Below are 25,048 nucleotides of genomic sequence, written 5' to 3'. Positions count from 1 at the left end.
GGAGTCTCTTACCAGCTATTGCCACCACCACAATAATTGGCTGTCATCCCCCATCCCCCTACCCTACCCCTCTTCTTCCCACATGTATACACCTTTTTTCTTTCTCTTCATACACAGGCAAAACATAGTGAAAACTTTTAAACAAAACTTTGCGGAGGGCTAGAAGCTAGTGGCAGTGAAATAATATCAGGTATAACATGAAACTTGAGACTGCGGCTTACAAATTAAAGCATATTTATCTTCAGTTTCAGAAACCTTCACAGAGCTCCCTACGTTTACCATATATGGCACAAAGAACAATAGTATTTGACAGCACACTGGGGTAAACCGAGGAAGGCCTAAGGCTTCTAGCCCAAACTCCACTGTGGGCCCTCGGGCCCCCCGAGGGAGGAGAGACCATAGGTCAAGCAGATCTCTAACTTGCTGGCAGATGCTGGGCCCTCTGGCCATGGCTTGGAAAGCTTGTTTCTACCCCAACTAGAAGAATGTCATCTAGCAGTGGAGTGGCATTTGTGAAGGTCCAAAATCACAGTCAAAGAAATAAAAGGAAGATAAAGCAAATGAGCCCCTGGCTACTGAAGAGTCCAGCCATATGCTGAAGCAGGAAAGCCTTCTCTAGAGTCCAAACCATGCAACTGGGTCAGAAAACTTTTCAGGCAAGTTTCACCAAACTTTCAAGGAACGGATAACTCCCATCTTAGTCAAACAGTTCCAGAAAAGCAGAAAGAAAGAAAAAGCTACTGAATTCATTTTGTGAGGTGAATGTAAGCAGAAAAGAATAGTATTTTTTTGAAAAGCAACAAAAGTATAGGCCAATATCATTTATGACTATAAATGCAAGAATTCCAAATAAGCTAGCAAATCTAATTTAACAGCATATAAAAATAATCATAACTAAGGTTTATCCTGTAAAAATGTATATGATTCAACATGAGAAAAAAATGTATCAAGTTACTATAAAATATGAAGATGTTAAAGGAAAGAAAGCCATATGATTATCGCAAAAAATATGGAAAAATGTAGGCATAAAATTCAATACTAATTCATTTTAAGAAATAAAATTTTCAACAAACTTAGAATAGACAGCAACTTCTTTAACTCGATAAAATATTTCCCAAAAATCCTATTATAAAATCGTACTTAGTGATAACACTTTAAACACATTCCTATTACGTTCAGGTACAAATCAGGTTGCCCGTTATCACCCCTATTACCCAACACTGGACTGGAGGTCCTTGCCAAGAAAACGAGACAAGAGAAGAAGAGACAAAAGAATCAGGGAGAAAGAGATAAAAGGCTCGTAATTTACAAATTGTTTTCCTTTAAAATCCAAGAGACTCTTCAGACAAACTATTAGAAAGAATAAGAGGGTTCAGCAAGATTGTTGTATGCAAGGTCAACATAAAAATCATTCCTTTACATCATCAATAACCAATTAGAAAATGTAGTAGAAAAGAATTCTCCTTTACAATAGCAACAGAAACTATATTGAATCTAAGAATAAGTTAAGCAAATGATGTTCAAGACTTTATAGGAAAATATAAAAAGTACTTGAAAAAGAAAAAAGCAAAGCTGAATACATGGACAAAAAGAAAAACTCAATATTCTTTCCCCAATTGAATATATAAGTTCAATATAAAGTAAATTTTTAAAAGAGCAAGGATGGGGAAAGAGCTGTTTCAGTTATGTATTGATATATAACACATTTCCCCAAAACTTAATGGCTTAAAACAACCATTGTGACTCTGCAGTCTGGGATGTGCTCAGCTGAGCATTTCTGCTGTCCTTTCACTCAGGTGGCTGCACTCAGCTGGAGGCTCAACTCCGGCCTGGACTCAGCCAGCCTGCTCAGACGGCTGGGCTTCTCCTTCTCCAGGGAGTCTCAGGGCCTCTCTGTCTCCACATGATCTCTCCCCGTGGGTCTCTCCAGCACAGTAGCCAGACGGCTTACCTTACGTGGTGGCTCAGAGCTCTCAAGAGCACAAAACAAAAGTTTACAGGCCTAAGGTTTAGGCCAGGGACTCACATAGTATTACATCTATCTCATCCTAAGAATAAAGTAAGTTACAAGCCAACCTAGATTTAAGAGTTGGAGACGACAAGTGTCTCTGTACAAGAGGTATGGTTCATTGGCTACCTACCACAGGACACCCATCACACATCGAGATTTATAAAATTAACATGCAGTGTTGGTGCAGGACCAGATAAATAAATCAATGCATCAGAACACAGAGCTCAGAAATAGATATCTACTTAAGTGGAGATCTGATAAACGATAGAAATGTCATTATAGATTTTCCTTTAAAATCCAAGCGAATTTTCAGACAAACTATTAGAAAGAATAAGAGGGTTCAGGAAGATTGCTGCATACAAGATCAACATATAGTAAGGAAAGGTAGGCTTTTAAAAGTAAGTAGGGACTGGACAAATAACTTTATACTTATGGTGGATTTCAGCTGCCATACATTCTTTGATTCGCCTCCCTTTTAAGACGTGCAGTGTAATTTCCCTCCCACCGAGTGTGGGCTAGACTTAGTGACTAGAAGTGGGCTCACTTCAAATGAATAGAACACAGGGGAGGTGACAGTATGTGACTTTAGAAACTATGTGATAAAAGGCACTGCAGCTTCCTGCTTGCTCATGCTTTCTCTCTCTTGAATGGATCGCATACTCTAGGAGAAGCTAGCTAGCGACCATGTCCTAAGTGCTCCCAGGCAGCCTTGAGGAGAAGCCTTCGGTGGGAAGGAAATGAGGCCTCCTGCCAACAGCCATGTAAGTGAGCCATCTTGGAAGCTCAGCCTTCAGATGACTGCACCCTGAATCGACATCTAACTACAACCTCGGGAGAGATCCTGAGCCAGAACCACCCAACTAAGCTGCTCCCAGATTTCCAACCCTCTGAGACTGTGAGATAAGAAATGTCTGTGGTTCTCAGTTGCTAAATTCTGGGGTAATTGGTTTTATAATAATAGATAACTGATACAATATCACACCCCAAGAAAGAAGTAAAATTGGATATCTTTGCATGCCTCACACACAAAACTTTAGAACTTTTCAGGAGATTAATATGGGACAATATCTATGATTATAGACAAATTTTCTTAAATCAGACACATGCCATAAAAGAAAAGATACCCTTATCAAGATTTAAAAAATAAATGACAAATAGGGAGAAGATATTTTCAATATATAGTATCTAGAATATACAAAGAACCCCATCAAATAATTAAGTAAAGACAAGCAGCCCAATAGGCTGTTTGGTAATAAATAGATAATTCCTGGAAGGGGCAACCTAAATGATCACTAAACTATCTCACTAGAAACCAGAGCAATGCAAAGTAAGCCAGGATGAGATTCTAGTCCTGATTCATCAGACTGACAAAAAAAATTAACAAATCTAAAAATATCAAGAGTTGACCAAGAAATGGGCAAATGGAAATTCTCATACATCGCTGTGGGAGTATAAATTGTTACAGCTGTTGTGGAAACAATTTGGCAGTGCGTGTAAAAACACATATGTACATACACTGTGATCTGGCAATTCCACTACTAGCAATTCTAGAATTTTCAGAGAGAATCTCTGGCACCATTCACAAGAAGACTCATATTAGGATAGCTATTGATGAATTGGTTGTGGTAGAGAAATAAATATTTGAAACAAGCTAAATGTCCATTAATAGACTTGATAAATAACAGATGGTATATTTAAACCACATATTTCACCAAAGTTAAGGAACACTTAATACCTGATAGTGGCTATTTCTTCAAATAAAGAAAGAAGAATGAGAATAGTAACTTTAACTTCTATATTATATTTTTCTCTATTTTTGAAAGTTCTCAAGAAATTTAAAAGAATGCCCTTATACAAAAACAATACAAAAAAGAAAGTAAAATATAGAGTAAAAAATTACTCATGATTCCACAGTTGTTGGCATTTTGCTGTATATATTTCTAGACCTTTTCTCTACATATACATGGGAGCGCACATGCATATATACATACTCCTCCCACTTTACAAAAAAAAAACACAAAACCCATCCTGTTTTATACCCTGCTTTTCTCACTTTTAACTCTTAATTCTTTTTTTTTTTTTTTTTTTAAGGAGGGCACAGCTCACAGTGGCCCTTGCGGAGAGCAAACCAGCAACCTTGGTATTGTTAACACCACGCTCTAACAAACTGAGCTAACCGGCCACCCCTCTTACTCAATATTTTTAATGGACATTTTTCCACAACAATATTTTTAAAGACTGAATAATGTTTCAGTCAGAGAATAGTCAAAGTCTAATTTATTTAACCAATCCCTTATTCATAGATTTTTAAGTTATTTTCAGATTTTTATTTTCATACAAATATTGTTGCAATGAAAAGCCTTGTTTATACATACACTTGTTTTTTAATTTCCTTAAGCATAAATTCCTAGAAGTGAAATTGCTCAATCAAAGGATAACTACATTTTAGCAACTTTTGAAACATACTACCAACCTACCCTCCCCTCCTGAAAGATTGTACCAATTTACATTTCTGTATGCCCTTCTAACACTGAAACCTGGACCCTTTAAAACTATCTTGAGCAACATCTTCTCTATGGTTTATTTATTACCTCCCAGAAGGCTTTAGCTTTTGGGAATTCTTAATAAAATACCAAAGTCTTTGATCAATAACAGAATTTTTGTTTGCATCAACACCAAATTGAAATATCTTAATGTGTGTGTGTGCACATGTGTGTGTTCCAAGAATAGATGTATGTCTATTGAGTTAATATCCTTTTGTATATATACCAAGGGTGCCAAAAATATATATACAAGTGGACACTTTGGTCAGCGTTGCTCAAGCAGTAGTTCGCCATAATCAGAAGTGTCTGGATGCTGATGGTAACCACTTCGAGCAGCTCTTGTAATTGCAGAAGTCAAATGTGACTTATATTCATCTTTTGTTATTGGTATATATTGAGTATTACAATTTTAATAGTTTTTTTCCTTTCTTAAAATGTGTACACGTTTTTTTTGGCACCCTCTGTATATTTAAGGTGGTCCTAAGGTCCCATTTCCACTTAGACTAACTGAATTTCCTTTTGTTTTAGTAGCCATATATTTTAATTTCAAACACTCTTCAAAGGCACCTAGAACTGCTAACCAAATTCTGGTTCCTCTCAGAAATAAGAGCTCGATTCATGGAAGTCCCGAGATGTTCAAGGTGCCAGTGCCGGCATGTAAATTTCCTGGGAGTGCCCCTGCTTGGTTCGTGGACCAATGACCACTGAGCACCTAGATTGAAGGCAGGGGCTTATCCCAGTGGTGGCATTGCCTGTTATTCAAAGATCTCCAGAGATAGAATCACCAGTTTCATTTTTATTTGCTGTTCATCTGCTCAGGGTTTCTTCCTTCTATGGGTAACTTTTGTTTTCAGTCATTTTCAACTTGCAAAGGACTCTCTTGGGTGGAGTGCCAAGCTGGTGACCTGTCTCTTCTTGCCTGCACTGCAGACATAAGTGGGGCCACATTTTTATATTATGTTGTAACAAGAGTCAATAGAATAGTTCAGAGTAGCATCTTAGGATCTGGCAAACACAAGAGTGGAGACAGGAGGGCAATGAAGTGGAAATCACAGAGATTATTTTGAACTCAGGAGACATAAGAGTGAGGACTTGTATTGGAAACTTCTGAGACAGCACCTTGAAAGCCAAGCTTTGGAAATAGAGGCTCACGGTAGAGCCCCGGGGATGGAAGGATGAAGCAAGAGGTTTCTAAAGTCAGCGATACCATGTATGAGTAGGCAGCGGGCTGACACAAACTGAGAAATCCTCTATTGCGGACTCTGATTCTTGGAGAAGCTTCTCTCTACTCAAAGTTCTGCTAAGTAAAGCCATAGCCGGCAGCCCTATTCTACAAGTCAGAGAGGGTCAGAGAGAGAAATAGACAAGATGAAAGGAACCTGCAGCCTCTCTCCACCTCTGCTGTCAGTTACTGTTGATGGCTCTGGCCTTCAGGCTCTTTACCTGAAAAATGAGAGGATTGTGCCAGTAGATAGATGTCCAATGTCCCATCCAGTTTTTATAAACCAGTATCCATTGTCTTGTATCCATTCATTCCATAAACAGTTAATGCCTGTCAGGTATTAACCATCCTGAAGTGCCTATAGCATAGGGATAAAGAGAAGAGAAAATGAAAAGAGTAACTAATCCAATAGATTTTTGTAAATGTACACACAAAAAAGTGGTCTGTGGTGCAGCTACAGACCAGTCCAAGTTGTGAACTGAAAGGCAGAAGGCTGCCTTTAGTTCCCCCCCCCCCCCTGTGATTCCCTTTACCCATAACATTCTTTATTCTACCTGTGGAAAGGTTTTGTGGTTAAGAAGAACGCTCCTTGAAAACTGGCTCCGAAACTCAGTAACCACATTTTTTTCTCTGAGGACAATGAAAGCACTTATTACTATATCCATTGCTTGGAGACCTAACTACGCAAATACGCCCATACTGGACACTATGCCAACCTTATTAACATTCATGAGATGCCACAGACACAGTGGCTTTGGAAGAAACACTTGGGTGGCTGGCTTTGATTCTTCAAGAACTCAATAAAGAGTTACTCTTAGCAAGAGCATGTAGCTCATCAGTAAGCAAATTGAAGTACACGGAAAACATTTTATCATTTGAAGGCTTGGAGATTTTCTATGCATATATTTGAGATCCAATCCCATGTCAAGATTGTGTCAAGATTCAGAAAACCAAATTGCACTAGAAAAGAGTGGAGCTGTCTAAAGGTGAATTCTTTTTGTTTTTCTCTTTAACTCGTAGAGATGTGGGTATTTTAAATGAGTCATCAGAAAACTGCAGTTTATCTGTAAACTGAGCTGTAAGAATCTTTATTATCAGGAGACCGACTGATTAATTATTTTTGTTCTAATCTACATTGTTACACTGATGTCCATTCTGGGTATTTCAAATGATTGAAATACGCAATCATGTACTTTATGATAGAGGCTGCCTTAGAATTAGATGGACAAATGCGGATGAGAATTGGGGGAACGGAATGTATTTTCTCAGAGTTAGATTGCTCTCCTAAAATATTAAAACCTTTGAGGTGTAGAATGCACTCCTTTTTACTTTCAAAAACTCGTTTATCAAAAAGGTCACTAATCAAAAGCAGATAATGAATTATCACAAGATTCTCACACCTGTGTACCACCTCCCTGGTCGGTCACTAAGCAAACATTAGCAGTACCACACAAGACTCCTTAGCCCCCTCTATTGTGACCCCCTTCTCACTCCCCAGACTTAACCACTCTTTTTACTTCTAACAACCAAGATTAGTTTTGCTATTCTTTAAAAAATGTGTATAAACGAAATGATATAATATGTATTCTTTGTTGTTTGACTTCCTTTATTTGACATTATGTTTCAGAGATTCATCCGGAGTGTTAGGCATAGCTGTAGTTCACTCATTTGATTGCTATGTAATATTCCACTCTATGACTATACAACATTTATTCAATCACCCTGCAGTTCATGGACGTTTGGGTTTGCTTACAATTTGGAGTTGCTAGAAATTGTGTTGGTATGAACATTCTGGTAACATGTCTTTTAGTGCATAGCTCTGCACGGATTTCTGTTGGGTGTATACGCAGGAATGAAATTGCTGGGTCATAGGTTATACGAATGTTCGATTTTGAGAAAGAATGCCAAACAGTTTTACAAAGTGGTAGTGAAGTTTCCTTTATTCTTGGCAGTCACTCTTTTTGTATTTCTGGCAAGGGAAAATAGAGTGAGTAGGATTTTTAATGTCTTACAGGTTTCTTGGAACAATATATCTTTTTACAAACACTACTTGAATGAGTATAGTTTAAAGTAATTAAGGGAGGAGGGATTAAATTTCTTTCTAAACTACAGACTTTTGTTTTTTTCTAAGTGTAAAAGTGCTTGGGGCAAAATACATTTGGGATTTCCTTGTTGCCAAAATATCTGAAAAGTAATTCCAGCTGCTCAACTCAAATAATCCACAGCTGGGCTGGCCAACTTCTGACCTCATATCATCCTGGGATTTTTCAATAAAATAAACAAACAAAATACAAAGAGAAGCTAGGAGCCTCAATATCAAAGCAATGTCATTCCCGTGAACTTAAGCAAATAAGCAAACATTTTCAATATGGCCACCAAGAACTGGGACAAGTTTTAAGATTAAAAAAGAAAACGAAGAGTTTCTAAAGTGGAAAGTTTCCTTCTCCCTGATATGAAAGACAGGTAGAAACAAACTGTAGTTGGAAATAGGGGGAAGAAGCTTTTCAAAGGATATTAAAATGGGCATTGGTCTGTCCCCTACCAACTTAATAATTCAGTGCAGAGCTGTCTTGATTCCCCAGAGAGGCCAGGAATTCACTCACGGGTAGGACGGTGAGAGAATGGACTCACTAGCGTCCCCCTAGGTTTCTTAACGGATTTCGTGTCAAGATTTAACAAAGTCCCAGTACAAGAACTTAACATTTTTGTATGTAGAAGCATATAAAGGTTAAGTAAGTAGCCAGTTAAGAAATTGTCCAGATACTCCACATTGAAAATTGTTTTTAAGCGTTTGCAATGAAAACGTGTAAATAAATGGCAGTGTGTTCACACAATAGAACACTATGTAGCAATGAGGATGACAGAATTACAACTACAGCGAACTGCATAGGCAAGTCGCACAGACGTAATGTGGAGTAAAAGAAGCCAGACGCAAAGGTTCAAACACAGCCCACGTTAATTAATAGTGACAGACAGTGGGAGCCTGAGGGGACAGGCGCAGGCAGGATTCCGGGGTGCTGGTCAGGTTTTGCTTCTTCATCTGAGCGTTGCTTACATGGGTGTGTTCATGTTGAAGAAGTTTAACAAGGTGTGTACTTATGATTTGGATACTTTCCTGTTACACTTGTTCTATTTCAGTTTTTTTTTTAAAAAATAAGCTTACTGTTGACAGAAAAGGTGAGCTGACCTTAATCGTGATTTTTGGCGAATTGCTTTGGCCGTGTCAGGATTTCTCGACCCCAACACTGTTAACATGTGTGGTGGTGGCTGTCCTGTGCAGTACAGAATGTTGATTAGCGTCTTTGACTTCTGCGCACTAGGTGCCAATAGCGGACCCCTCTCTCCCAGTTATGACAACCAAAAACATCTCCAGATTTTCCTCCCTTGAGGTGCAAAATCACCCATGGTTGAGAACCACTTGTTTATATGTGGTCTTTATAACTTACTTATCAACAGCATGAAGCCAGGAACATATTATTATGCCCTTTACATTCTCCAAATTAATAACTCAATTCTGAAAGCATAGCAATTGCTCCATGAAATACCTGTTGAAATGAATTTAGTTGTCATCATAGCCACCTCACAACTTTTTAAATAACTGCGATTTGTCCTTCAAATGTAACCTCTTTAAGGATGCTTTCCCCAAGTCTAGACTTGTCAGGTTCTCTCTCTTTATTATTATTATTATTGTTATTAATTTTTACTTTCAGTGAAGTGCTGCTGTCTGTATTCTCTAATTTGTTCCTCAAGCACCCTTGCTCTAAGCCCTATAATTTAATTCAGGAAACTAAGGCTCAGAGAGCTGATGTGGTTATGTTCAAGATGACACAGCAAAGAAGTGACAGACTATGAGGTCAGACAATTAAGTTCACGAACTCATCTTAGAAAAAGTGCTATGGTCACCTTCAAAATACTCCCCTTGGAAAGCTATGCACCGACGCTAGTGCCTACTCCAACCTTCAAAGCAATTTTGGAACTCTTTTTCTGGAATGGCCATCAGAGCTGTCATTGTATTAACCTTGATGTCCTGAATGTCATCAAAATGTCTTCCTTTCAATATTTCCTTCATCTTTGGGTAAAAAAAGAAGTCATTGGGGCCAGATGAGGTGAGTAGGAAAGATGTTCCAATACAGTTATTTGTTTACTGGCTAAAAACTCCCTCACAGACAGTGCCGTGTGAGCTGGTGCATTGTCGTGATACAAGAGCCATGAATTGTTGGCAAAAAGTTCAGGTCATCTAATTGTTTCACACAGCGTTTTATCACTTCTAAATAGTAAACTTGGTTAACTCTTTGTCTAGTTGGTACAAATTCATAATGAATGATCCTTCTGATATCAAAAAAGTTTAGCAACATCGTTACAACAAGTTCGCAAATTTAATTGTCAGACCTTCGTAAAACCCCAGTCCCACGATAGTGAGCCAGTCCTCTGGAAGGACAGAACAGTGGACACTGTGCACAGCATTACGTGGGCTGGTATTTAGGGCAGAGGGCCTGTCACAGAAGAAAACTGGAGTTTTAGGAGGAAAGTTGGTCAGAAACCACAGGCCAATACGGAGGGAGTAGAAGACAGCATGAGGTAAGGTACCCCCAAAACACACTCGATACCAGCCTACTGCACGGGACCAATTCAGGATGAAGGGTTATGTCCAAGGGATGAGCCAGCTGGTGAATCTGGGGAGGCTAATAATCTCTGGCCTTGGCCCAGGTTTGCGGGGTGCTGAGCTGCAGGAGGAGTCTGAATGAGGCAGAGCTTATCCACCTGTGGGCCCAAATGAGGTGGTTTCCTAGTGTGCTGCCTTCCCTGTCCTCCCTCAGGCACGTGTCAGTCATTCATTTAGTCACTGATGTTGGTAATTGGCACCGCCTGCTGTGCTGGGTCCTGTGATGGCACAGAAGATGCAAAGGTGAGCACAACAGAGGTCGTCTTTGTCTCTCAGCCATAACTAATTATCATACAAATAAATGTTTCATTAAACTAGGACAGGTGCTGGGAAGGGAAGGTGCCGCACGCTGGGAGTGCACAGAAGAGAAGGACAGCACCCAGCCTGAGGGCTGGGGAAGGTTTCCCTGAGAGGTGATGACTGAGGGGAGACATGCAGGGTGAATCGGAGGTAGTTCTGCTCGTGGGTTGAGGTAATAGATGGCTCCAGGGTGAAGAAACAGCAGGGCAAAGACTCGGAGGCAGAACCATGGAGGAATGAAGGTAAAGAATGCCAGGCCATAGAACACACAGTTGAGCCCCCAAAGGAAGGTTACGGTGATTAAAAACCAAGAAAATAAAGCTAATGCACCATGTAATGTTCTAGATGGTGAGAGGTTCCTCTCCCAAGAGGACAAAAATAAATGTACTACCTCAAAAAGAGAGGGAGGCTGGCTTGGCGGGCAGGGCCTCCCTCCTGATGGTGGAAAGCTGCTGCAGTGGTCAATCTAGAGTTTGATCTGGGATTGTCCAGCAATTCCGTTTTTCCATTTCATCCAGGCAACCAGATTCAGGGGACTGAGTCACATTCACCAAAGTCATGGGAAACAAATGTATAAATCAAAATGCCTGTGTACAAATCCGCCATAAGAAATGCAACTGCCAAGCAAACTGAAATGTTCATGTCTGCTCGTAAATGAACTCCCTTTCCTGTACAACAGTCCACGGGGGAAGGCAAATGCTGACCAGGAGGTTAAGGGGTGAGCAGGAATTGGAACATGCTAGATGCGACCATTTGATGCACCATTTTCCACCAGAGGTAAGCATATTTTCTGAGCCCCAAATCAGAACACAAGGCTTAACAGAGAACTGTGCTCTGATTTGTGAGTGTCATTCATTCATTTAGCTGTCTTTATTGGGCCTTTACTAATACATAATAATATTATTTAATAATTATAGAATAATATAATTGAATAATAATATAATTGTTATACCATATTATTATATGATCATAGTAATAAAATTAAATAATATTTTGTTCTATATTGAATAAACCACCATTATTAGAAAGAATAAAATAATATGAAATATAATACTCAGCAAAATATATAATTTTTAATTCAATATTTGCTGCCATTTTTATAAAACATTTATCTATCCAAGTTGAGTTTAATTGTCTACTAACACATATTTTCTACTAATACCCAGTTTTCTCAGTTATTATTTTTTCTCGTAAGTAAAAAAAGCATTTCTTAAAAAGTCTTTGAGTAATTTAAGAGATGTTTACAATTTCATTCATTATTGAAGACATTTTCATTTCTCAATATTATTCATCAGATCAAGAAACAATGACAATTCAGTGGCAAGAAGCAACTCTAGCACTAGATGTGGTTTCTAAATACTATTTCTCACTATTAGAAACCAGAGCTCCTTGTTGAAACAACTGATTCAAGATCTGGGGCAGGAATTGTTCAAGATACAGCTGGAACATGTTGTTATGCCTGAAATCAAAGCCACTATCAAAGACACCTGGGGTCATGGCAAAAGGATACAGAACTATCTTGCAGGGGCTCTCCTGGGCCATGGGTGAATCCATTTCAACACTAAAAAAAAATAATCATAGTGGGTTGAAACACATCAAAAATGTAAAAATCCAGTAGCTTATGTAATGATAACTGAAAAACAAAATAGTGATGATATTTGGAGGTTGCTAGAGCACTGACTCTTGACAACTGTTAATAAAAGGGAAGGATTTTATCCTGCCTTTTCTGTATAAACTGTATTTCACAGTAACCGAGTAATTTATATAGGAAATTATTTCTTTATAGAAGGATCACAACTAATAAAATAAAAAAGAATGACAGAAAATCATCATTTTCATATCCTTATTCAATCACTACATCAAGGCCATGGACACCAGTGGCTGCTAAAACCATTAGGTGAAAGGTTCATGGAGGCATTCATTATGGATAGATCAGGCCAACTATGTCTAGAACCAGCAGCCAACTTGCAATCACTAAAGCTATATACATAACACATATTTTTTTGATAAGATACAATAGGAATGTACAGTGCACTATCTTTAAAGAAGTCTTGCCAAAAAGAACCTGAATTGAACAAGACTCTAGGTTTAATTACCTGTTTACAGAAAACACAGGGATAGAGGAACATGTGAGATGACACCAGGAGAATACAATCAGTCAAATCTGAAATGTGAGAATTTGTGCAGGACAGATGACCCAATTTCTTTGAAAAATGAATGGCATAGAAAGAGGGTGGATGACGGGGTGTGTAAGTAACTGAAGTATATTGTGTTAGTCAGGCTGCCATAACAAAATACCATAGATTGGGTGGCTTAAACAACAGACATTTATTTTCTCACAGTTCTGGAAGCTGGAAGTCTGAGATCAGGGTGCCAACATGGTCAGGTTCTCATGAGGACACTCTTCCGGGTTTGCAGGTGGCCACCTTTTTTCTGCGTAGTCACTTGGCCTTTCCTCAGTGTCTGCATATAGGTAGAGAGATGGATCTCTCATCCACTTCTTGTAAGGCTACCAATCCTCTTGGGTTAGGATCCCTCCCCTTATGACCTCATTTAACCTTATTTTCTCCCAAAAGCCCTCTCTCCAAAGTCACAGAGGGGATTAGAGCTTCAACACATGGATTTGGGGGGGAGGTGACACAATCCATATCAACATCAGCATGTATCAACCAGATGTCACGTGTGAACATTCATTGAATCCCGATTGCCCACAAACCAATTGTCAAAAGACATTTACGGGGAAATCAGGGAAATCTAAATATCACCTATCGGGTACTAAATGATGTTAAGGAATTACTATTAATTTCTGTAGACTTGACAAAGATGTTATAGTTATATTTTTTAATACTATTTCTGATCTCTTAGAGATACATACAGAAGCATTTACCTTTGAAATTATGCAAAGTCTGGGACTTGTTTAAAAATAATATATGGAGATATGAGTGGAAGTGGGGAATGGGGTATAGATGAAACAATATCATCCATAGGTGAATAATTATTGAAGCTGATGAGTGCACTTGTGGCTTTAGCATACTATTGTCTCTACATCTGTGTATGTGTGAAATTTTTCATGATAATAAAAAATATTTTTAATGCAAAAGAGAGAGGGGAAGAGAAAAACCCAAGAAACACATTAACCACACAAAATGTGTAGACCTTGTTAAATCCTGATTCGAACACACATCAAGACATTTTGTAGATAGTTGAAGCAAACTGCCCATGAACTAAATGTTAGATGTTACACAGATGTTATAAAATTAATTCTTGTTAATTTTGTTGAGTGTGATTGTGAGGGTTTTTTTGTGTGTTTCTTTGTTTGTTTGTTTGGTTTTTGAGGTCCATATTGTTAGAGATACATACTGAAGCGTTTACAAGCTGTATTAGTCAGGGTTCTCCAGAGAAATGGAGCCAACAAGCCATAGAGATAGATGATAGATAGATGATAGATAGATAGATAAATTATATATATATATACATCTTTAGAGAGAGAGAGAAAGAGAAATTGAGATTGAGTAATTTTAAGGAATTGGCTTACATAACTGTGGAGGCTGGTAAGGCCAAACTCTGTAGGGTAGGCTGGCAGGCTGGAGACCCAGAGAAGAGCAGCAGTTTGAGTCCAAAGACCTTCTGCTGGCAGAATTCCCTCTTGCTCAGTCTTTGTTCTATTAAAACTTTCAACTGATTGGGTGAGGCTCACCCACATTGTATAGAGCAATCTGCTCTACTCAGAGTCTGCAGATTTAGATGTTATTCTCATCCAAAAAACACCTTCGCAGAAACATCCAGAGCAATATTTTGACAAGTATGTGGGCACAGTGGCTGCTATGAACTTAATTGTGGTCCCCCTCTAAAAAAAATTTTGTATGTTGAAATTCAAATCCCCAGTGTGACTATTTAGACATAGGGTCTTTAGTAAGTAATTTGAGTTAAATGAGGTCATAAGGGTGGGGCCCTGATCCAGTAGGATTGTTGGCCTTCTAAGGTGCTCACAAAGAAGAGGTCATGTGAGCACACGGCAAGATGGCAGCCACCTATAAGCCAAGAGAAGAGGTCTCAGAATGAAACTTGCCTTGCTGGTACCTTGATCTTGGACTTCTCTGCCTCCAGAACAAATAAAGGTCTGTTGTTTCAGCCAGTCTGTGGTTATGATAGCCCGAGCAGACTAATACACTGACCCAGCCAAGTTGACATATAAAATTAACCGTCACACAAACATTTATATTACCTGGAATTTGCTTTAAAATACTGAAAAAACAAACAAAAAAACCAAGGTGGGTAGATGAAACATGATTGCCAGAATGTTGGTAATTGTTAAGACTGGGTGATGAATAAATGGAGTTTCATCACATTATTAGCTGAAATTTTCTATCATAAACCATTTAAAATAAATATTCAGGAGACTATCGTGTTCCAACCCAATCATGACAGGAAGAATTCACACACTTGGGAGATGAATGTTTTAATAATGAAATTCTTTAAGCACTTTTGTCCAGCTCTGATCTGTAGCTTCCTTTTTCCTATTCAGCCAGCAAGTTCTCATTAAGATATGACTCAAGGACATAGAGTTCGTTAAAATGATCATCATATCACATAGCGGGAAGAACACTGTCAAAAAAAAAAATTCCCTGTCTCCTGCAGAGCGTGTCATTCAGGGTTCTCTGCAACTGAAATCACCATAGCTAATAGGGATTTCTGAGATTTGCCGTCCAAAGATCTAGATAATGTGCCTCATTAGCATATAAATCCCTGTAACAAGATTTAAAATGCATTCAATACCACTGTTACATTTCTGTCGTTCTCGTACTTTACCCAGTAAAAGTATAATTTCTCCTAAAACTGTGTATAAAATGTATAAATGTGAATACTTGTATACAGCTTCCTAGTACTACATATTTGTATTAGCTAAGTTAATGCTGAAAGGTATCATCAGTAAAAAACAGAGCAAAACAAAACAAAAAACACAACAAACAAACAAAACACAAAGTTGTTATTTAGGATCTTTGATTTTTTTTTCTGAAGGATAACAGGGGTCTTTTCACCTAATAATAAATGCACTCTTGAAGGCTGAAGCATTTTTATTATTTTAAGAAGAGGCATTTTCAGAAACTTCATATTCTATATTGAAATCTGCAAATTAAAAAAAAAACATTAAAAATTTTCAGCACAGGCAGAACTGGGTCAGAGAACAAGTTGAAGTGAACAAAATAGAAGAGTCTCCCATCTGCTCTGTCCCCACAATAATTCATTGGTACAGCCCAAGCAGGCTTGAAAAATGGGACTCTGCATACTTGTTTCTGAGTGAGAATGGAAATTGTCTTTTTAGGGAAGTTGTTCAGGTGGGAAATCTTGACCAGTATAATAAGAGCCTTGCTGATCAATGCCCTGATTTGACACTTCAGTCCACGATTCCAGTCTTCTGATCGTCCTTGAGAGGCGTGGAATGGGCAAGGCGAAAGCCAAGCTTCCCCTGAGATGCCATGTCCCACATCAACCTGTCCCGGCTGCTGGAAACGGCTGCTGCGCTCTGCGTCTTCCAGCCCTGAAAGCAGCGAATCTGAAACAGTGTTGACTAACTGGAGATGGTGTCAGGCAAGGCAGACAGGACACGCAGTGCCTGCAAGAGTCTCTGCCAACTGAATAAAAACCAAAAAAAACATTCTGGGGAGGGGGTGTGGGTCAGTCTGTCAGCATCTAAAAATGCCCAGGGAGGGGCATAGAAACAGCCCATTCCCCTAGGTGATCAATTGAAAGTCCCAGAAGAGTATTTTTGCCAGATAAAGAGGAGGGCAACAGGAGAGGGGAAGAGAGCCTGGAGACAGAGAAAATATGTATTTGGGTCACTCAAATGCTGGCATGATAGCCCTTAGGAGACAGATGCCGGCAGAGCCTCATAAATAGCCTTTGGTTCATTTCCAGGAGCAGCATTTGTGTCAGGTCAACAAGGCCCGGCTGAGAGCTCTGGGAGTCAGTCCGGGGTGCCTCGGGCCATGCAATAGATGGTCAGCAAGTCCACGGAGGAGCCGCATGGGCTCTGCCAATGCTGAGCATGCAGGGTTTTCCTGACATCACCTAGAGCCAGGAGAACTGGGCATATTACATACGGATGGTCAGAGTCCAGAGTTCCTGGGATAAGCTGAAACAAAGTAGGAGCTATCATCATTTTGCACCTTTTTGCCAGAAATGCCTGTGAACAAAGGGCCACTTTGGGAGTGGCAGGAGGAAGATCTACCAGGTAGCATCCAAAATATTGGTTGGTGGAAAGACGCCCACTTAAGAGGAAATGTAAACACCGATATTAAGGGGCAGCCTTAGGCTTCCACAGGGGCTCAGGGTTAGACTGCCTTATCTTTGTATAGTGCTTTAGAGTTTACAAAGACCTTTCCCACACATTGTCACATTTTGGTCTGGCAACCACAGAGTGAGGCAAGTATTACTAATCCCATGCTCTGAATGTAGAAACTTTGACTTGAAGAATTTAAGTGATAGTTCCAATGTCACCCACTTACTCAGTGGCAGAACTGGATTTAATTCCAAGTAAAATCCTTTTTCCAATAAAATAATAATAATAGCTACCATTTATTGAGATTTACTACGTGTCATGCCCTATCCTATATGCCTTACACACTTAAATTTAGTTACCTCTCATGAAAACTCTCTAAGATAAAGTCATGCTATTATTATACCCATTTTAGGCATGAGGAAAACTGTGGCACAAGGAAGTTAAGGAATTGTCCAAGGTCACGAAGCTATGGCACACTATCCTGTAGCTGCCTAAAATTTCACTATTTCTGTTGGGTTGGTGCAAAGTAATTGCAGTTTTTGCAATTATTTTTAACCTTTTAAACCGCAATTACTTTTGCACTAACCTAATACTTCACTACAAATCACAAACCCAGGGGAGGAAACAAAGTAATAAACAGATAAGGACCGAAATAAAAGGTCTGGGAAATACAGCGTCAAAAGTTAGTAACCCGACAAGGTATGCCCATCCAGAAGCTCTGCTCACTAGCCATAAACTGTGTTTGCTACTAACTCTGGGACAACACCAACTTATTTTAAGCCTAAATGAAAAGCAGATTTAGTGACATTATCAACCAGGGCCCTGGCAGGAAACAGATGGCATACTCCAAAGTGTTCAACTGAAAAAAAGTTAATGAAGGGACTATTTACAGAATGGTGGTCAGGTTTAAAGGAAGTGACAGGGGGTGCCGAGTCACCCAGAACCACCAAATGCTGGAGTATCACCACCTCTAGGGCTGTAGAGAGGGCACATGTTACCAGAACTCAGTGACTGCTGGAGTTGGGCGGGGGACTGTCTGCCCGGAGCTGTGGGATTGCCCTCTCCCCCTTCTGCCTCCTTCAGGTGCTCTCCATTCACAGAAAGCACCAGGAAGCCAGCGGGCCTTGGTGAAGCTGTCCATAGGCAGCTCGAGGCCACAATCAGTGCAAAGAAGGACAGAGAATGGAGGGATGGGGCAAACAAATGGAGAGCACCCAGGGTATGACTAACACTTTTTGTCCTAAGTCTGTCCACACAACGGCTTTAGCTAAAGCCAGGCAGTGTTTGAGCACTGACTGCCACTCTCACACAGCCAACGTGCCCTGACTCAGGCTTTCTCCCAAAATGCAACTGTTCTAAGTAGCCCAAATATTAAAGGGAGCAACCCCAGCTCATCTGTTTCCTTCCCAGGGAATGCACAGGGGGTTCACTCAGCACCAGCACAGCCTAGTAGCGTAACAGAGGAGAGTTCTTTTCCACCTTCACCAAGGATGAGTGGAAGCAAAATCCCAGAGCTGTCTTTCTTCTCTGCACCTGTCTTTTAACACTGAGCTTCTCTCACTTTGCTTTCTTTTCTTTTTTTAATTTAATTCAACAGGAAGGCAGCAACAAAGAGCAAATCAATTCCCAGGCTGGTAGAGAGAACCGTGGTTGTATCTGCAGGCAGAGGTGGCAGGGAGTGACACGTGTGCCTGCCAAACATTTCAGCTGAGGAAAGAGGAAAGGAAAGGGTGGGATTCACAGGCAGAGCTCAGTCTGTTACCATGGAAAGAGGAGACGAAGGGCTTTCTCCTGATAATCAGGAGAACATGAAGGGAAGAAGTAAACTTCAAAACAAAAAGCAGCCTCCAAAGCCTGAAAACAAAATACCCACGTGGACGGCTTGGGGTCAGACCATAAGGCCCGTAGCAGCCTAGAGCGGCTCTCCCAACACTCGGGGCCATTTAGAAGGACCAGAATCTCAAAACTCAAGTGACAACTGCTCTACAGCCTTTGGGTGAACAAGGGAAGGGGGCAGGCTGGACAAGGAGTTTTCATATGGTATCTTTTTTAGATAATAAAATTAATTTTATTTAAATTGTGGGAAGGGGGACTTTCCTCCCCCTGTTAGAACTGTCACTCAGCTTCATCTCCCATGGCACCTGGAAGATCAGAATCCTGACATTGTTTGACAAGAACTGTTCTCAAGCGGAGGACAGTTATACAAAATGACAAGTTAGGACGAGGCCCATATTGAAAAATAAGCAAGTCACAAATACACTGAGGTGTGGGGAAAGGTGGGATGGGGAATTGTGAGTGGCCCATGTGTCCAACTCTGGGTCTTTGGGGTCCCACATGTTTTCCTTATTTACTGTTTTCACAAAGCTTCCATGGTAACATTTAAAGAAAAAAACGGAGCCACTCTAAAATGGAGCCTCAGCTGCCATACCAAAGGAACTGCCTTGCATGTCTTATTCCTCAAACTTTTGGAGAGCTAAAACAGGGCAAAATAACCTTTTGATTGGGACTAAAGCAACCCTGTGCCCCAAAGAGCTGTTTGCAAAGATAACAAGGTTTTGTCACGCAGCAGCCTACCCGTCTGTCTCCTCGTACCTGCATCTAAAGAAAGGAGAGTCTGTGAGACTGATCCTTTCAGGGACTTTGCTTCACCTTTGTGCTTACACCTTATGTCTCCCTGTTTGGTCCCAGGGGATGGCTGGATAGTCAATGATGGGTACGACTCCGCAAGGCGGGGAGGGGGGGGGGGCGGACAACCTAAGCCAGGCACAGTCGCGTGGGGACCACCGTGAGAACTCACGGGGTGGACAGAGGTGGGCACAGCCCCCCACGTTCCCCCGTCTAAGGAGAGCTTCTGCCTATGTGGCTATATTCCTTCCCACAACCTGCTTGGGAAGTGAGTCAATGATGTGATAACATCAGTTCTCCTTCTATTCTTATCAATAAGTTTCAGCATAAAGGTTTTGTCCCTGGGGAGGCACATATCACAATTATTGAGACATCATGGGACTTTCGATTCCAGCTGCTTGCAGGCAAGGGTGATTGGCTTGAACCAGTTTTCTGGTATAAAGTATGAGACTCACAGACCGTGGAGAAAACAATGCTACTTCCTTGTATGTACATCAATAAAAGCCACAAGGTGGCCCGATTCGGGGCTCTCAGTCCTTTGAGGCTGTGAGACCCGTGGCCCCATTACACAAATTTCTTGATTTCTGTTTCTTTCTTAACCCTTCTCCACCCCTTCTCGTTCTCTCACTGCCCATGTTGTGCTGGATGCGACAACAAGGAAACAGTTATTATGACTAAACTGATGACTATTGGACTGAAAAAAAAATTTTTTTAAAGATTTTATTGGGGAAGAGGAACAGGACTTTATTGGGGAAGAGTGTGTATTTACAGAACTTTTTATTGGGGAACAGTAGTATGTTTTTTCCCAGGACTCATCAGCTCCATCCAAGTCAAGTTGTTGTCCTTTCAATCTTAGTTGTGGAGGGCGCAGCTCAGCTCCAGGTCCAGTTGCCATTGTTAGTTGCAGGGGGCGCAGCCCACCATCCCTTGTGGGAGTTGAACTGGCAACCTTGTGGTTGAGAGCCCGCACCCCAACCAACAGCCATCTGGCCACCTGGGAGCTGAGCGGCAGCTCACTGACTTCATTCTAGCTGTGAAGGGTGCAGCTCACTGGCCCATGTGGGAATCGAACCGGCAGCCCCGTTGTCCAGAGCTCGCGCTCTAACCAACCGAGTCACCCATCCACCCCTGAAATTTCTTTTTAATTGTTTACAATTAGCATCACTATATTTTATGTTATCTACACCAATAGAAATGCCTTCCTTTTTTGATGTAATTGGTCCCCTTCCCTTTCTCATAAATACTCATTGTCTTTGTCGCCTAATTAGAACACTATTTGGGTTTCTGCCTGAATCAGTGCATCCCAAATAGCTATTCTTATCGTTCTCAAATAAATGCTTGTCGCTTCTTATTTTGAAAGACCTTTTATTTTTAGGTTAACAGCAGCCACCAGGGGCACAGTAGAGGTAGAGGCCAAACAGATTACTATAAAAATGTCCAGTGGTATCATAGTCTGGGCTGTTCCACCTCCAGTATTGCTCTATTAATAGCGTGCCTATTAACGGGGTCACTTGGACCCCAAACTAGGAAGTCATCTTGGACAGTTCCCTTTCCCCCCACATCCAATATCCCAACAGTCATCAGGTCTGGCTGAAAAGTCAAATAAAGCATATTTAGTGTGCATATGATGTGCCAAGCATGGTAGTGATGGATTATAGGCATAAGGACCTCACAGTCAAGGAGCTTACAGTCTTATCAGGTAAAGAAACTGGCTTAATTGCAGGTGTGGGAAAGACTTCAGAGATTTGTGACCAGTGGTTTAAAGAAGTCCTCAAAGACCCAGGTTTTTTCCAGCTCTCTGCTCTGCCACCTTTTGCTTTGTCCTAAGGCGAGAAGCAAGATGGCTCCAACAGCTCCTGGCATCACATTCAGACATTACCAAGGCCAGAGGAAGAAGAGAGGCCTTCTCTTCCTGTGACTCTCCCAGGAGAGAGAGACCCTTCACTAAAACCTTCAGACTTGCCCTCGTGTCTCATTAGCTAGAATTGGGTCACCTGCCCATTCCAGGACCAAAAACTAGAATTGGCACTGGGATTACCTTTAGATCAAACAGGATGGAGTCTCTGCCCCAAGGAGGTATGAGGGGGGATGATATCCGAACAAAATTAAGGTTCTTTTAAGAAGGAAGAAGAGGGGAACAAATTCTGGGTTTGCAGCCAACAATGCTGACAACACTATTAAAAGGGCATTAAAAATAAGATGAGGTAACAAGACAGAGGGGTCAGGAAAGGCTGCCTTGGATCCCATTCCCATTGTCACTGCCTGGGGCGATGGCAGTTGCCTCCTGACCGGTCTGGTCCTCCAGCTGCCAGCCTCCCTCCCACACTCCATTCTTCACATTGCCCCATTGGACAGGCTGAAAAATGCAACTCTGCTCATGGCATTTTCTTACTTAAAATGCTCCTGTAGCTCTTTATTTCATGTGGAATAAAAACACAAGCTTTTAAGCATTAGAATTGACTACTTGCCACATGCAAGGCACTGTTCTAAGCACTTTCTATTGTGTTTTTTGACTTACCTCTCAGGATAGCTGTATGATGGCCCCATTGTACAGATGAGGTAATCAGGCAGTGGGATGTTAGATATTTTGTCCCTGTAGTAGTTTCCTGTTACTATTGTAACACATTACCACAAATTTCGTGGCTTAAAACAATGAAAATTTATTATCTTACAGTTCTGGAGATAAGAAGCCCAAAATCAGTTTCAAAATCAAGATGTCTGCAGCGCTGTTTGCCTTCTGGAGGCTCTGCATTTTCTTGCCTCTTCCAACTGCTAGAGACGGCCTATATTCCTTGCCACGTGGCCATGTCACTCAACCTGTATTTCCATCATCACATTTCCTTCTCTCCTTTCTGATTTCCTGCCTCCTCTTAGAAGGACCCTTATGATCACACCGAGCTCACTTGGATAATCCAGGATAATTTTCCCATCTCAAAATCCTTAACTTAATCACATCTGCAAAGTCCCTTTTGGCATATAAAGTAATACAGGCACAGGATACATAGATTAGGACAGGCACATTCTTAGGGAGCCATTATTCTGTCTACCACTGCCAAGGCCATATGGCAAGGAAGTAATGAAACCATGATTTGAACTCAGGCTCCACAACTCCCAGAATAAGACATGCTCTACCTCCCAACCTGGTTATTTTGTCTTCTACCTGGAACTTCTCCTGCGTACCCCAGCGCCTCATGTGGCTAATTACCACTTATTCTTAGGACCCAGCTCAGAGTGATCTCTTTTGGAAAGCCTTCCATGACACCATTCTTCTACCCTTGGATCCCTCTGCTGGGCTGGATATCCCTCCTCTCTGCTCCCATGTACCAGACCTCACTACTCAAATATTACTTATAACTCTCAATGCAAACCAGCTTTCCACAGAGTGCATGGAGCTCAGGAAAACCGGTTGGTTGGATGGTTGGTTGCTTGGTTGATTGGTTGGTTGGTTGGTAGAATAAATGAATCTCCTGAAAGTAAGACATTTGAAAGAAGAGAAATCATTGTAAGAGCTAATAGATATTAAGGAAGGAGGCTTTTTGGCAGTAGCCTTTTGAAATCTGTTTTGGGGTTGGGGTACATTTTGGGGTGTGGAATACCTTATACTTTCACGAAACAAAAGCCATCAGTTTGAGGCTCAGAGAAAGAAGCAGGTAAGTGACCCTCTCTGGCTGCTCTAGTTTTCCAGCTCAATCACCAGGTGGGATAGGAAATGAGGAAACCGAGTTTCAGAGCAGAAGCTGGGTTCTAAACTAAAAAGAGAGCATGTGGTTGTGCTGTATCTCTCGGGGACAGGGGCATGAGGCACAGGAGGACCGGCAAGCCTTTAACCACTCGCTGACTTGTGAACGTCCAGGTCATTAGAGCTTAGAGTTTGAAGCCCATGTTACGCACGCGTGCCTGCACACACACACACATCATATAGGGGCATTAAATGTATAGCCTAATTAAATGTATAGCCACAGTCACAGAACTGGTGAGTCCCAGAACCAGGTTTTGAACCCAAACTGGGTTCAGCTCTATGTGCTTACCACAGCACCACGCTGCCTGTGAAAAAGCAGTTGTGTTTTATTTTTAAGAGAAAGCAGTACTTGGAGGCTTTGGAGTTTGGCCTAGTGGACAGACAGGTCCAAGATAGAAATGAAGTGTAGGAGAAGAGAGGGTAGAAGAAGGGGTGAGGGCTGATTTCAAAGGATGCGTCCCCAAACTGGAAGTCAGGAGGCCACGCACCACACTACACCCAGCAGTCGGTGTCAGGCCAATTCTGTGTCTTCTAAATAACTTCCCTTCTCAAAATCTGCAATGCTCATCCACTGAGTAATATGATTTTCACCAAATAGAAAGAAATCTTAGATGTAAGGGCAGTTTTACGCTATAATTCTAGTTAATTAAGTCCTGTGAACAGAAGCAGAATGACTACTCACCCAAAGGGCATATTTATTTCAACTATGTAATTTACCACCGAGTTGAATCAGTTGGGGTTCATAAAAGGCCCTACCTAATATTCTGAATTATGTTTTCATCAAATAAAACAAATGTAAAACCCTCCTGTTTTCCCGTTTGTAAGAAAGCTAAAATGCCAACGTAGGTTGATATAAAACAGGACTTCCCTAAGTAAACCTATGTACACTTTTATTGAATAATAGAGGGCCAAGGGATTTAATTCTTACTTCCCCCAAAGAGATATTAGTGTGTATCAACTGGCACCTGTGAATGCATCACATGTGTGCACACACTTTGACAATGCTTACCCAGCCATTGGCACATCTCTAAGATAAGCCAAAAACCTTAGTGTGGCAGAGTAGGGTCAATTTTCCAAGGTTAGATTTTTTTTCCCCTACCAATATGAAGCTCTGTGTCCATAAAAATTGTTCTATGGCTTATTTAAACACCACCTTAAAACACTGAGGATTCAGCCCATCATTCTACAGATGAGGAAGTTAGGGCGGGGGAGACCCATGGCTTATTTGAGGTCCTGGAGTTGGGGGCAGGGACCCAGTCTGGAGGTCTGGGTTTGGCAGGCTTTCCAATAACCAAGAGAGGAGGCTACCAAAAATGGCAACATTTAAGGGGGAAAAGAAAACAAAATAGCAAAGCAGCCCAAGAAGCGCTCCTAAACATGGAAGGAAAATCAAGAGCATCCAAGGTCTTGGAAACAGGAAGAAAACAGTCAAAGCAGCAGTCAATTTTGTCACATGCTTCACAGAGGGCAAGAGAGAGAAGGGCTGAGAAAATCCCACTGGATGCGGCAACCAGACGCCATTGGTGACCTTTGGCAGAGCTTTCAGCTGAGTTGTGAGGACGGAGTCAGATTGAAGGGCTCCATGAGTGGGTGGGCGATGAGGAAGTGGAGACACAACTGGGGGCTTCCTTTCAGAAGTTTGGCTGTAAGAAAAGAGGGGTGATC

The 25,048-nt window shown here is 41.0% G+C and overlaps 2 long non-coding RNA genes across 2 annotated transcripts in view; both read right to left on the bottom strand.

Moving 5' to 3' along the window:
* Window positions 1-4,978: 4,978 nt before the first annotated feature.
* Window positions 4,979-25,048, bottom strand: part of LOC117027451 (uncharacterized) — a 51,693-nt gene continuing 31,623 nt past the window's right edge. The window contains exons 2-3 of the long non-coding RNA XR_004423920.1: window positions 5,998-6,134; window positions 4,979-5,478 (exon numbers count right to left, since the gene is read on the bottom strand). This is a non-coding gene — a long non-coding RNA (uncharacterized LOC117027451). The remainder of the gene's footprint in view (window positions 5,479-5,997; window positions 6,135-25,048) is intronic.
* On the bottom strand, window positions 10,165-12,295 carry LOC117027452 (uncharacterized). The gene is made up of 3 exons (XR_004423921.1): window positions 12,250-12,295; window positions 11,131-11,275; window positions 10,165-10,657 (listed from the first exon to the last, which is right to left on the bottom strand). It is a non-coding gene; the product is annotated as an uncharacterized LOC117027452 (long non-coding RNA).

Source organism: Rhinolophus ferrumequinum, chromosome 9, assembly GCF_004115265.2.
Source record: "Rhinolophus ferrumequinum isolate MPI-CBG mRhiFer1 chromosome 9, mRhiFer1_v1.p, whole genome shotgun sequence".
In the NCBI taxonomy this organism is placed as follows: domain Eukaryota; kingdom Metazoa; phylum Chordata; class Mammalia; order Chiroptera; family Rhinolophidae; genus Rhinolophus; species Rhinolophus ferrumequinum.
This window is presented reverse-complemented; position numbering and strand designations above follow the sequence as displayed.